We start from the raw sequence: 13,817 nt of genomic DNA, 5'->3' as shown, positions 1-13,817 counted from the left end.
AATAAAGCAAATGGCAAGGTAAGAGAATGGTGAAACTGCGGTATGTTCCATTACCAAGCAGATTAGAGAGTGATCGCCAAGCCGCTTAAGCACTCAAGCAAGCACTCCAACTAAATGATCGGCTGGCTTGGCAAGCGTGAGCAAGCCGATTGCTTCTGGTGTAAATGGATAAAAATGTTTGGCAGATCCGACCTGCTAATCCCCACTTCTTTAATACTTCGAAATAGGCTCAATCTGGTTCCATCATACTGAGGGGTTTTAAAAACAGGTGGTTAAAATCTTTGGGTTTCCTACAAGTATCGCAGGTCCCAGTACAGTAGAGTGATACCCGATCCTATACATATGAATTAAGACGACAAAGCAGGAGGGATGACAGCCTTTCATAAATAAATAAATACACCTATTTAAAAGAAGAGCTAATTTTTTATTTTTTATTTTTTTTGTATACTGAATCGAAGCTCGTGAAAGAGCTAACATTTATTTCACAAACAAATCAACCAGACAAACAAAATATATAAAAAGAGGGAGCAGAAGACAAGATGAGGAGAGAAGGGGAAGCACACAAACACAACATTTGAGAGCAGGGAGATGTGTGGGAGGGAGAGGGCTTGGGGGGGGGGAGGCGTGGGAAGGGTGGGGGGAGGGGGTGGGAGAAGTATAAAACACAAGGACACCAAGGACTTCCAGGACAGAAGTTGGTATTTCAAAAAAGTGGATTTGGGGTGAAATTAGCGGGGGTAGAAAAGATCAAGGTTTTGGATGGGGGAAGATAAGAGATGGTGGTGAACAGCTGTTTAAAGACCTGGAGGGTGGAGTGGGATTGAAGAGAGTGAGGGAGTTTGTTCCAGAGGCGGGAGAAAAGAGGAATGAAGGAGTGAAGGTGAGCAGAGAGTCTTGATTTTGGCAGATTAATCATAAGAGGGTTGCAGGCAGATCTTGTGCGACCTGTAGGAATATTTGCGGGACAGAGCCCAGAGAGAGCTTGGGGGGGGCAAGGCCAGAGAGGAGTCCGTAGAAGACGGAAAGACCACCAACCTGCCTGCGGTGAGTGAGTGAAAGGCCCTTGGATTTAGCTTCATCGCGGGAGATTCCAATGATTCTGAACGCTTTGGTTTCAACATCGTGAAGACGAGCTAGGTGTGAGGCAGGAGCACCAGCCCAGAGGGGAGAGCAGTATTCCATTGAGCTGCGCATGAAAGCCTTGTATGTGGTGAGGAGCTCAGGTGTGCCCAGGAAGGACTTCGCACGACGGAGGATGCCCAGTCGGCGACTGGCTTTGGAGGCCAGATTTGAAATGTGGTTTTCCCAGGAAAGATCATGGCAGATAGTGAGACCCAAAAGCTTGAGTGACAGAACTTCTTGGAGAGGATTATTCAGAAAGTGGATGGGAGGGTTGTCCAGTCGGTCTTTTCTGAGAGACATCGTAAGAGTGTGAGATTTGTCAGGATTGAAAGACATGTTCCACTTGTTTGCCCAGTCTGTGATTTTGTCCAGGTCTGCAGAGAGTGAGGGGGCTGCAGACTGCCGATCTGAGGGATGAGGAATGGAGCGACAGAGAGTGGAGTCATCAGCAAAGAGATAGAGAGGATTTTCAAGAGAGTCAGAGAGATCATTGATGAAGACCAGAAAAAGCACAGGGCCCAGAACACTGCCTTGGGGAACTATAGCCTGAACAGGAAGAGGAGATGAGAGAAACCCATTCAGGGCCACACGTTGATTACGACTAGAGAGGAAGTCTGCCAGCCATGCGTGGAGATTTCCATGGATACCAAAGGAGGAGAGTTTGGTGAGCAGAGCGGGATGCTAGACCGTATCGAAGGCACGTGATATGTCAAGAGAGACAGCTCTAATTTCCTGTTTGGCATTGAGGACCTCCATCCATTGTTGAGAAAGCAGAAGCAGCATGTCCAGAGTACAGTGACCTGGTCTGAAACCAAATTGATGATCAGAGATCAAGCCATTGGAGAAGAGGAAAGATTTCATATCCGAAGCAATGATGGATTCCATGACATTGCTGAAAATTGGGAGAAGGCTGATTGGTCTGTAGTTGCTGGGATCTGTTTTTGCACCTTTTTTGTGCAAAGCGGTGATGTTTGCTGATTTCCAAGCAGATGGCAGATGACCTTGAGCAAAAGAGAGAGTGAAGAGAACAGAGAGAGAGGGAGTGAAAGAGCGGTGAAAGTGCCAAGAAAGAGTGAAAGAGCGGATGCAACAAAACAAATTTTCCATCCCCCAAAAGTGCAGCTTGCGGCGACCGCCCCGTTCGCCCCGTTCGCCCCACACCCCTTGCTACGCCAGGTTTGAGGTGCATTATTTTTCTGGTTCATTTTCAGGTTGATTCAATAAAAAACTAAAATGGCACTCGGTAGAGTACATATCTCTGCCAGGTTGAATAGTTTACGGTTTTGGCCCCATCTCTCACTTATGAAGAATTACTTTTAAAAACTAAAAAAAACTCTCGTATCCGGATCTTCACCAAAATGGAATCAATTCTTCCTCGTCACACACCCACCCTGTCCACCAAGTTTCGTCGAATCCGTCCATAACTTTTGAAGATTTCGTGCTCACAGATAAACAACACAGACAGACAGTGTTGAAAACATAACCTCTGGCCACCTTCAGTGAGTGACTGAGGTAAAACTTTCATAATTATTTGTGATGGCAATCCATAAAAGGATTGCGGCGTCATTTCCATCTTGTTTGGTTGTTTTCTGGAGATTCCATCCAGACATGTCCTTTGATTTTTTAATGCTTCTTTTTTGGGGTGGGGGGCAGGTAAAGGGGGGGTGGGTGGGTGGGGGTGGTGTTGGGGAAGGAGAGGATTATGGGTGGTTGTGTAAATTGTATTGTGTGGTAAATTGTGTTTCAATTGTCAAACTGAAGGTCTTGGTTTCCACGGGGTCAAGCTGAGCAAGATGTAAGGCAGGTGATCTTTGCTCCTGCCACGCTGCTCTCATCCCCATTCCTCCCCCTTCATCTCCACTCCTCCCTCCCCCCGATCCCCACTCCTCCTGCCTCCATACCCACTCATCACTCCTACAAAATTCTCCCCATCCCCCCCTCCACACTCCATCTCCTCCCCATTCCCATTCATCCAAACCCCCCTAATTCCCATTCCACACCCCACCCGCCCCAAATCCCCACTCCATTACGACATCCCCAATCCCTACTCCTCCCACCCCCATCTCAAACCCCCCAATCCCTACTCCTCCCATCCCCATTCCTCCAACCCATTCCAATCGCCTCTCCATAAACCCCCATTCCTCACTCCATCACCCCCATTCATCACTCCATCACCCCCATTCATCACTCCATCACCCCCATTCCTCACTCCATCACCCCCATTCCTCACTCCATCACCCCCATTCCTCACTCCATCAACCCCATTCATCACTCCATCACCCCCATTCCTCACTCCATCACCCCCATTCCTCACTCCATCACCCTCATTCATCACTCCATCACCCCCATTCCTCACTCCATCACCCCCATCCTCACTCCATCACCCCCATACCTCACTCCATCACCCCCATTCCTCACTCCATCACCCCCATTCCTCCAACCCACCCCAATCCCCACTACCACTCCTGTGTGTGCCACATTCATGATGGGCCCAGGGGCGTCGGGGGGTGGGGTCTTTCAGAGGTTTCTTGTCTTTCAAGTTAATGTCCCTGATCCGACCACAGACTATTCTGCTAAAATAAAACCCAACTCTTCTACTCATTTTGTCGATGTAATGTATCAAGCTGGGAAGACAGTTTGAGTGCACCATTGGTCGTTTATTGCGCGGCCGGGAAAAACACAGGCGCCCAGCGTCGGCCCAGCTTTCCGCGTCATGCAGTATGCCCCGCCTCTTTTATGACCGCACTTCCGGTAAATCCCATGCAATAATACATAACATCTCCCCCCACCCATTAAGAGTGAAAATGCATACTACAAGCATACAAATGCATACAATAATGCAAACATACAAAATTGCAAAATTGCGAATGCAAAATTGAATTGAATGAAATTGAAAATCGAATGCAAAATGCATACAATAATATTAGCTGCAAGTCAAGGCGGATCGGCGCCTTTCGAACTCTGGATGATCGTCGGGGTGCAAAACCGCCACACGGCCCCACTGGTGGTGCTGCAACAGCGTTATTGGGGTCAGACTCAGGGAGTGGTGCAAAGCCGCCACACGGCCCCACTGGTGGTGCTGCAACAGCGTTATGGGGGTCAGCCTCAGGGAGTGGTGCAAAGCCGCCACACGGCCCCACTGGTGGTGCTGCAACAGCGTTATGGGGGTCAGCCTCAGGGAGTGGTGCAAAGCCGCCACACGGCCCCACTGGTGGTGCTGCAACAGCGTTATTGGGGTCAGCCTCAGGGAGTGGTGCAAAGCTGCCACACGGCCCCACTGGTGGTGCTGCAACAGCGTTATTAGGGTCAGCCTCAGGGAGTGGTGCAAAGCCGCCAAACGGCCCCACTGGTGGTGCTGCAACAGCGTTATTGGGGTCAGACTCAGGGAGTGGTGCAAAGCCGCCACACGGCCCCACTGGTGGTGCTGCAACAGCGTTATTGGGGTCAGACTCAGGGAGTGGTGCAAAGCCGCCACACGGCCCCACTGGTGGTGCTGCAACAGCGTTATGGGGGTCAGCCTCAGGGAGTGGTGCAAAGCCGCCACACGGCCCCACTGGTGGTGCTGCAACAGCGTTATGGGGGTCAGCCTCAGGGAGTGGTGCAATGCCGCCACACGGCCCCACTGGTGGTGCTGCAACAGCGTTATTGGGGTCAGCCTCAGGGAGTGGTGCAAAGCCGCCACACGGCCCCACTGGTGGTGCTGCAACAGCGTTATTAGGGTCAGCCTCAGGGAGTGGTGCAAAGCCGCCAAACGGCCCCACTGGTGGTGCTGCAACAGCTTTATTGGGGTCAGCCTCAGGGAGTGGTGCAAAGCCGCCACACGGCCCCACTGGTGGTGCTGCAACAACGTTATTGGGGTCAGACTCAGGGAGTGGTGCAAAGCCGCCACACGGCCCCACTGGTGGTGCTGCAACAGCGTTATGGGGGTCAGCCTCAGGGAGTGGTGCAAAGCCGCCACACGGCCCCACTGGTGGTGCTGCAACAGCGTTATGGGGGTCAGCCTCAGGGAGTGGTGCAAAGCCGCCACACGGCCCCACTGGTGGTGCTGCAACAGCGTTATTGGGGTCAGCCTCAGGGAGTGGTGCAAAGCTGCCACACGGCCCCACTGGTGGTGCTGCAACAGCGTTATTAGGGTCAGCCTCAGGGAGTGGTGCAAAGCCGCCAAACGACCCCACTGGTGGTGCTGCAACAGCTTTATTGGGGTCAGCCTCAGGGAGTGGTGCAAAGCCGCCACACGGCCCCACTGGTGGTGCTGCAACAACGTTATTGGGGTCAGACTCAGGGAGTGGTGCAAAGCCGCCACACGGCCCCACTGGTGGTGCTGCAACAGCGTTATGGGGGTCAGCCTCAGGGAGTGGTGCAAAGCCGCCACACGGCCCCACTGGTGGTGCTGCAAAAGCGTTATTGCGGTCAGCCTCAGGGAGTGGTGCAAAGCCGCCACACGGCACCACTGGTGGTGCTGCAACAGCGTTATTGGGGTCAGCCTCAGGGAGTGGTGCAGAGCCGCCACACGGCCCCACTGGTGGTGGTGCACCAGCGTTATTGCGGTCAGCCTCAGGGAGTGGTGCAAATCCGCCACACGGCCCCACTGGTGGTGGTGCACCAGCGTTATTGGGGTCAGCCTCAGGGAGTGGTGCAAATCCGCCACACGGCCCCACTGGTGGTGCTGCAACAGCGTTATTGGGGTCAGCCTCAGGGAGTGGTGCAAAGCCGCCACACGGCCCCACTGGTGGTGCTGCAACAGCTTTATTGGGGTCAGCCTCAGGGAGTGGTGCAAAGCCGCCACACGGCCCCACTGGTGGTGCTGCAACAGCGTTATTGGGGTCAGCCTCAGGGAGTGGTGCAAAGCCACCACACGGCCCCACTGGTGGTGCTGCAACAACGTTATTGGGGTCAGCCTCAGGGAGTGGTGCAAAGCCACCACACGGCCCCACTGGTGGTGCTGCAACAACGTTATTGGGGTCAGCCTCAGGGAGTGGTGCAAAGCCACCACACGGCCCCACTGGTGGTGCTGCAACAGCGTTATTGGGGTCAGCCTCAGGGAGTGGTGCAGTACTATCTGCAGCAACAATGTCGCTGTTCACAGGTTCAGGAAGTGGCGAGATATCATTTGTGAAAATGACAGGATCACAGGACCGATACCGGACATGATCAAGGTGCCTCCGGACGACTCGATTGTCCTCTAGTTTGATAACGTAGGACAATGGTCCCTCATTTTTGTGAACCCGCCCTGGTAACCAAACCATTCCGCGACCAAAGTTTCTCACAAACACCGGGTCCCCGACCTTTATAGAGCGCTGTACAGCCTGTTTGTCATGGTGAAGTCTCTGTTTCCACTGATTTCGATACACGACCGACACCTCGTCTGGTCTTAGACAATCCAGTCGTGTACGCGAACGTCGTTTCATCAGCAGCTCAGCCGGTGTCACCCCTGTCGTTGTGTGGGGAGTGATGTGGTGAGTTAAAAGCACACGTGAGCGTCTGGTCTGAAGGCTTCCACCGGGTATCTTACTTAGACCAGACTTGACGAAACTCACAGAGCTTTCAGATAGTCCATTTGAAGCTTGATGGTGTGGGCTCACAAACTTGTGAATTATACCATTCGGGCGGGTGAATTCAGTGAATTCAGAACTTGAGAAAAAGGTTCCATTGTCCGTGACTATCAAGCGTGGCAAACCATGAGTGGCAAAGCACTGGCGCAGCCTCTCTATGGTAGCGGGTGAGGTTGCTGTATGTGTTACATAGACGTCGATCCATTTAGTGTGAGCATCCGTAACAACAAGGAGCATACGGCCTTCGATGGGTCCAGCATAGTCAAGCTGAATCCTCTGCCATGGTTCAGTGGGTCATTCCCGGGGGTGTAGTGGTGCCTTCGCAGGGGCGTTTCGACTGCTTTGGCATGGATAACAATGTTTCACACACTGTGCGATGTCAGAGTCGAGGTGAGGCCACCAGACATAGTTCCGTGCCAGAGATTTCATTCTTACAATGCCTGGATGACAATCGTGAAGCTGATCCAAAATCTTAAGAGAAAATAATAAATATCAAGAATAAAGTAGTAGGGCATCAAAAAGCAACCGGGCGGGCACAAGAAGCCAATAACGTATTTTACTTGGCCTAATATTTCGGGATGTAAGGATTGCTTAAATTAAAAGGGGTTACTTGATATAGCTCATGCATTCTGTTCTGAGAACGAGACACGATAATTCAACAAATGGCGCTTGGGTCAGTGTTCGGAGACAATTCTTCATTCCAGATTCCAAGTTTACGGTGGTGTTCTCCAGTTTAATCCAGATCCCTGTGTTCATGTTTTTGTCCGTGGAATACAAGATCTGTACGAAATGATTAATGTGATGTACTCTGGGTTGCTTGGACACAATGATGAACACAATAAGCCCGTTTATTGTGGCAGGGTTGTTGAAAAATATTGTAAACAAATGATGGCGAGATTATGACATCAGATGTAAATTAGTACATTTTCATAACCAAGTTGAAAGAGGTATATCCGTTACACACGACCCATAACTGGAAATTATGTTTCAATAAGTGCAACGGAGTTCGGAAGATCATCCTGCCTTGGTGTACATTGTAAGGAAGGGTGTTTAGCTCTACTAGTCCATGGGCCAGACCAGATATCGGTACCACCCGAGGTGGCAAAAGTTCCATGGTGCCAATTTATTTGTTACACCCATATAAGTAAAATAATATGTGATAGCAATTCCAAATGGGTAGCTTTTTCATTTTTCTTGCAGGAAAGCTGTTTTTGCATTAATCGCGATACCGCAACTCCGCGCTGTTGTTACTAGTATCATCTTCCAAATCATTTTTTTAGCTGAATAGACAATGTAACATGCTTAAATATCTTAGCAAATGGATGTTTGTAATAAAGACATGTATGTTATACTATATAATACATATTCTTGTATTTATTCATGTGTGGAAACTAACTTTTTCTTCAGTTTTAGTGTCTTAGTTAAGAACAAAAGATATGTTGGATGCTGGCAGTGTCCAGTTTTCTTCCGTATTCCGTATACTTGGCCACTGGTGGATACTTCCTGGTAGGTGAGGCAAGAACAAGAGGCTCTGCAATAATTATGTCTATTTAGTTAAGCAGAAAATATATGACAGATATGTAAAGTGCTGATTTCCCCTCATCAGTGGTGATATACATTTGCAGCCTGGTTAGAATAAGTCCAGTCATGAATGCTTGATTTGCTTTCAGATATCAGTCCACTGGTTTCACCAGTCTAATTAAGTGTAATTAAATATAATTAAGGACTGGCAGACTACTAATTTGTGCAACATAGTAATGTGGATTGATAATTCTATGTTGCAGGTGAAAACTGACTGAACATGGCCTCTGACGGAGCAAGCAGCCTGCCACTAAAGCGGCCACGAGTGGAGTGCATCATCCACTGTTCCAATGACAATACAGACAAGCTGGTTTCACTACAAGACATTGACTCATGGAGAACATTGCTGAGGGCAGCCCAGATCAGAAAACATGCAGCAATTTTGAAACTAGCTACGAACCTTCCTGATGGACAGATTCCAACAATCCAGTACCACAGAAAATGTCGCAGTCTCTTCACCATGAAAAGACATCTTGATGGCATCCTCAAATGTGCCAGTGCCAGTGAACCTGCTCAAGACACAGGATCACAGAGAGCAGCTAGACAATGTGCAAGCACATCAAGGACTTATGAGGCAGAGTGCATTTTCTGCCAGAAAGACACCAAGTATGCTAAAGGACAGAAGACGAGAGAAATCCTCATACAATGTCGAGAACTGCGAGCTGACGCCACAATCAGGAATGTAACCATGGAGAAAATGGACAGCAGAATCCTTGCCATAGTCAGCAGAGACCTGGTAGCTGCAGAAGGTCACTATCATAGGTCGTGCTATCGGTTCTATACCAAAAGAGAGGTTCGCAGTGGACAGGATGCAAGCCAAGATGATGATGCTGAAGCTCAGTATGGCGCTGCTGTGGATCAGGCCTACAATGAGCTGTTCCTGTTCATCAGAAGGGAGCTTTTTGGCAATCCTCAAGTGATGACAATGACTGATCTCTCTTCTAGACTGGTGGCTTCAATGAACTCTCTTGGTATTGCCCATGTAAGGGAATCAACCAAGAAACACATACGACGGAAACTGGAAAGCGAGTTTGCAGACTCCCTGCACATCTTCTCTGAGGGAAAAGGGAAACTCCTCCTGTTTCCAGACAACCTGTCCATATACGAACTTGCCAAACAATACCAATCGCTACAAGCAGAGCTGCATACTCAGAAAGGCCTCCATGCTGAAGATGTGGTCTCCAAAGCAGCCCTGAAAATGAGAGCCGACATCAAGAACCAAGATGCCCCTCAAGCCTGGCCACCGGAAGTCAAACCAGAAGCAGAGGACACTACCATTCCAGAGTCGGTCATGGTCTTCCTGTGCTATCTACTTACAGGTTCCAATGACCCTGATCATGCATCTCAAAGAGTCCAGCGGCTTCTGTGTTCACTCGGCTATGACATGGTATATGCTGTAACACGTGGACTGATAAAGCCCCCGAAGCACATCGTTCTGCCATTCGCTATCAAGTCACTGACCGGGAATGTAGAGTTGATACACATCCTCAACCGACTCGGCCATAGTGTGTCCTATTCTCAGATGGAAGAGATCGACACTGCTCTGTGTCTCCAAAAGCTCTCGCTATCAGGGAGTGATGTTGCCCTCCCAGGTAACATCCATCCTGGCATATTCACAACCTTAGCCTGGGATAATATCGACCGTCTGGAAGAGACCACCAGTGGAGAAGGAACATCTCACAGAGTGAATGGGATTGCCGTACAAGCAAAGCCAATCACCCCAGTGTCCACCAGAACCATGCTGACTGTAGGAAAAACAAAGCAGAGAAGTATTGATGCACCACCACCAATGCTACCAGCATACAACGCTGGACAACGAGTGGGACCACCACAGAGCAAAAGTGCAGATGCTGACACTGCAGCTGAGACTCAGCTCGCCAGAGAGAAGAATCTTGTCTGGGTCATGGCACGCATGTCGCAACAAGAAGAGCAATCAATCAGCAGCTGGACAGGCTTCAACATCCGGACTCGAGATGACGTGACAGTCATTCCAGACAATGTAGGCTACCTGCCTACCATTAATGCTCCAGCGACACAAATGTCGACTGTCAATGAAGTGCTAAACCAGTCACTGAACATCATGCACTCCTTGGACCTGACAAAGATTGTCTGTGTCTTTGACCAGGCACTGTATGCAAAGGCTGTGGAGATTATATGGAAACACCCTGACAAGTTCCAAAACACCATCATCACCAGGCTCGGAGTATTCCACACCATCTGCACACTGATGGCAATAATAGGGAAGCGATTTGAAGATGCTGGATTGCGAGATCTCTGCATCGAGTCTGGTGTGATCGCAGAAGGTTCCATTAATGGTGTCATGGATGGCCGCAAGTACAACAGGGCAGTCCACCTACACAAGAATGTCTATGAGGCACTCACTCGACTGGCCTGGAAGGGTTTCCTCTCGTGGCTGGAAGCCACTCACGCCAACGATGTGGTCCACATGGATGAGACACTGAGGATCATTGACAGCCTCTGCAAAGATATCTCACAGGCATCCCTGAAGCAGGTCCTCGGTGACCGCTCATGCGCACGCATCATGGAACTGTTTGGAATATACCTCGAGTTCCTCAGAGGTGGAAACGGCAGCCTCTCAGCATTCTGGATGTCGTATCTGGACATTGTCGAGATCTTGCTGGGTCTCATTCGAGCATCAAGAGAGGGAGACTGGGTGCTACACCTGGCATCAATTCGTGCAATGATCCCATGGTGCTTCGCATATGACAGGCTGAATTATGCACGCTACCTCCCATACTACTATGCCCAGATGTCCCAGCTGCCCACCACACACCCAGACGTGTATGCTGAGTTCATGCGAGGGGGATTCTCAATTCAACTCGGTCCCAACAACCCCTTCGGAAGAATCCCTGTCGACCAAACGACCGAAGAGACAGTTAACAAAGACACCCAGACGGCAGGAGGGACAAAGGGGTTCAGCTTGAAACCAGGGGCTGTGAGCAAGTACTACCTGACAGCTGAGTACAGGACCATGTATCTGAGAGCACTGAGGGACATGATAGGTCAGGGCAGTTCCAAACTGTCTCATCCAGATATACATGCTCCAAGGATCAGGAAAGACGAAACTGCTGTCAAGTCCCTCATAGATCTCATGGAAAACAACTGGCTGAATCCAATGTTCCCTGACAACACTGACCTGATTGGTCTGTCCACTGGCACCATGGCTCCACCCGACGTGGCCAGGGACCTTCTGAAGGCGCTTGAAATAGGAGAAGAAGCGTACCAGACATTCAAGAAGACAAGGTTAGATGAGGATCAACCATCTGTCAAATTCCACGACAAGATGTCCAAGCAAAGCCTGAAGACATTCGCCAATGTCACCACAAAGACATCCCGTGGAAAGGAAGCACAAGATGTTGTTCTGAAGGCAGATCGAAAACTGTTCAGCCATATGATCCTTGTCGCTGAGAGCAGAAAGGTGAACATGAAGGATGTCCTGGCCCACCCACTAGGTCCGTTACCGTGGGCACTGGCAAATGCTGATGGATCCCTACGAAAGACGAACAAGGCCGCAGTTGCCAGGGAGCTTGAGAAGAATGTATCTCCTGCAGAAACTATCCCAACACCTTCGACGTGCATCATTGATGGGATGAGTCTGGTGCAAAAGATTAATGGAAACAACAAAACCTTTGCACAGCTAGCAGAGGTGGCCTTGTCTAGGGTCCTGCATGAGTGTGGACAGAGTCAGAGGGTTGACGTGGTATTTGATGTTTACCCCCAGCCTTCGATCAAAGATGCTGAAAGGCTCAACCGTGGTGCAAGCACAGCCCTTCAGTACAAGAGCCTTGCAGGGGGGCACAACATCCAGCAATGGAGAAAGTTCCTGTGTAGCGCCTGCAACAAGACCAGCCTCATCAAGTTCCTGGTGGAGCAGTGGAAACTCCCAAGGTTCCAAGAGATGCTGCATGACAAGGAACTGTATGTGACTTGTGAGGAAACATGCTACAAGATAACAGAAAATGAATGGGTGGAAGTGTCAGAGCTGCAGTCGACACAAGAAGAAGCGGATACCCGTCTGCTCCTGCATGCATTGCATGCTGCAAATGCTGGCTCAAAGGCAGTCGTAGTCACAGCTGAGGACACTGATGTCATGGTGCTCTGTGTAGCCTTCCAGAAGGAGATCCCCTGCCCCCTCTACCAGAAATGTGGCACACAGAACCGCACACGGTTTGTCGACATCAGCAAACTGGCAACCTCAATTGGAGACAGCATGTGTGACAGCCTGGTTGGGCTACACGCCTTTACAGGGTGTGACACTGTGAGCGCATTCGCTGGCCGTGGGAAGCTGATAGCACTGAAGCTGGTGAGGAACGACAGTAACTACCAGGAGACGTTTAGACAGCTTGGTCAGTCATGGGATGTCAACGCAGAACTATTTGAGAAGGTACAGCAGTTCATCTGTCGCATGTATAGTGCAGCTGCTAGGACTGGTGAGGTCAACGAACTGCGCGACCAGCTCTTCTGCGCAAAGAGGGGAGAAGTCGAGTCCAGCCAGTTGCCACCATGTAGAGACTGTCTCTTCATGCACGTCCTACGAGCCAACTACCAGGCAGCAATATGGAAGTGCTGTCTGCAGGCTCGCCCAGCGGTGCCAAACCCTACCGAGCATGGATGGACAGTGGATGAAGATGGCAAGCTCGCCATCCACTGGATGCGTTCACCACCAGCACCAGATGTGGTCTTGGAACTCTTAGCTTGCAAGTGTGTGCGTTCCTGCAAATTGCCAAAATGCACATGCCTGACCAATGGACTGTCATGCACAGACATGTGCAAGCTACAAACCTGCAGTAACCAGAAACAACAGGAAAATGAAGAAGCCTTCGAACTCGGAGACTCCGATGAAGACGAGCAGTTCGATGACTGACTATGATATCGCTAGTTTGGGACATTGACATACTCAGTATTATTCTGAAGAGCACAGGACGTGCTTTCCCTGGAAACACCCTCAGAATACATGTATACATGTAGACATTTTGATAATGTGTTGTGTCATTTCATCTTTATGTGAAGCACTACCTGACCATACCGGGTACATAGCCTACAGTCTGTTAGTTCTGTTAGTATGTGATTTCCAACCATTTTGTATAACATTTGAGTACTAGTACTGTTTATAGCTATTGTGGCATACATGTACTTGAGATGGGCTCAGCAGATGAGCTCAGTACAGCCTCTGGACTTTCTCTCCCTTGATTCAGAAAACCGTTTGATTAATATGTGTTGTGACCTTTTCATGTTGTGACATGTTTATGTGACAATTTCCATAACAATCACGTACGTGTATTATAGTAGCTGTTGTATTCCAAAATTACACTATGTGAAGATTGTATGTTTAAAATAAGACAAAAGCGATAATTTTGGGATCTACGTTGTCTCAGTACTTTCTGAATAATATGCCCAATTAGTCCATGGGCCCGTACCCAAAATTTCACACATGGACTAAATCAATCCGAACCGTCGAACGCCTTTTCACAGGGTGCGGGTATAAAATAGCTGATAACTACCACTAAGCTACCAGTCCAGAATTGCTATCACATCAGCATG

Source organism: Myxine glutinosa, unplaced genomic scaffold (assembly GCF_964187855.1).
Source record: "Myxine glutinosa unplaced genomic scaffold, kmMyxGlut1.1 SCAFFOLD_129, whole genome shotgun sequence".
Lineage (NCBI taxonomy): Eukaryota > Metazoa > Chordata > Myxini > Myxiniformes > Myxinidae > Myxine > Myxine glutinosa.
This window is presented reverse-complemented; position numbering follows the sequence as displayed.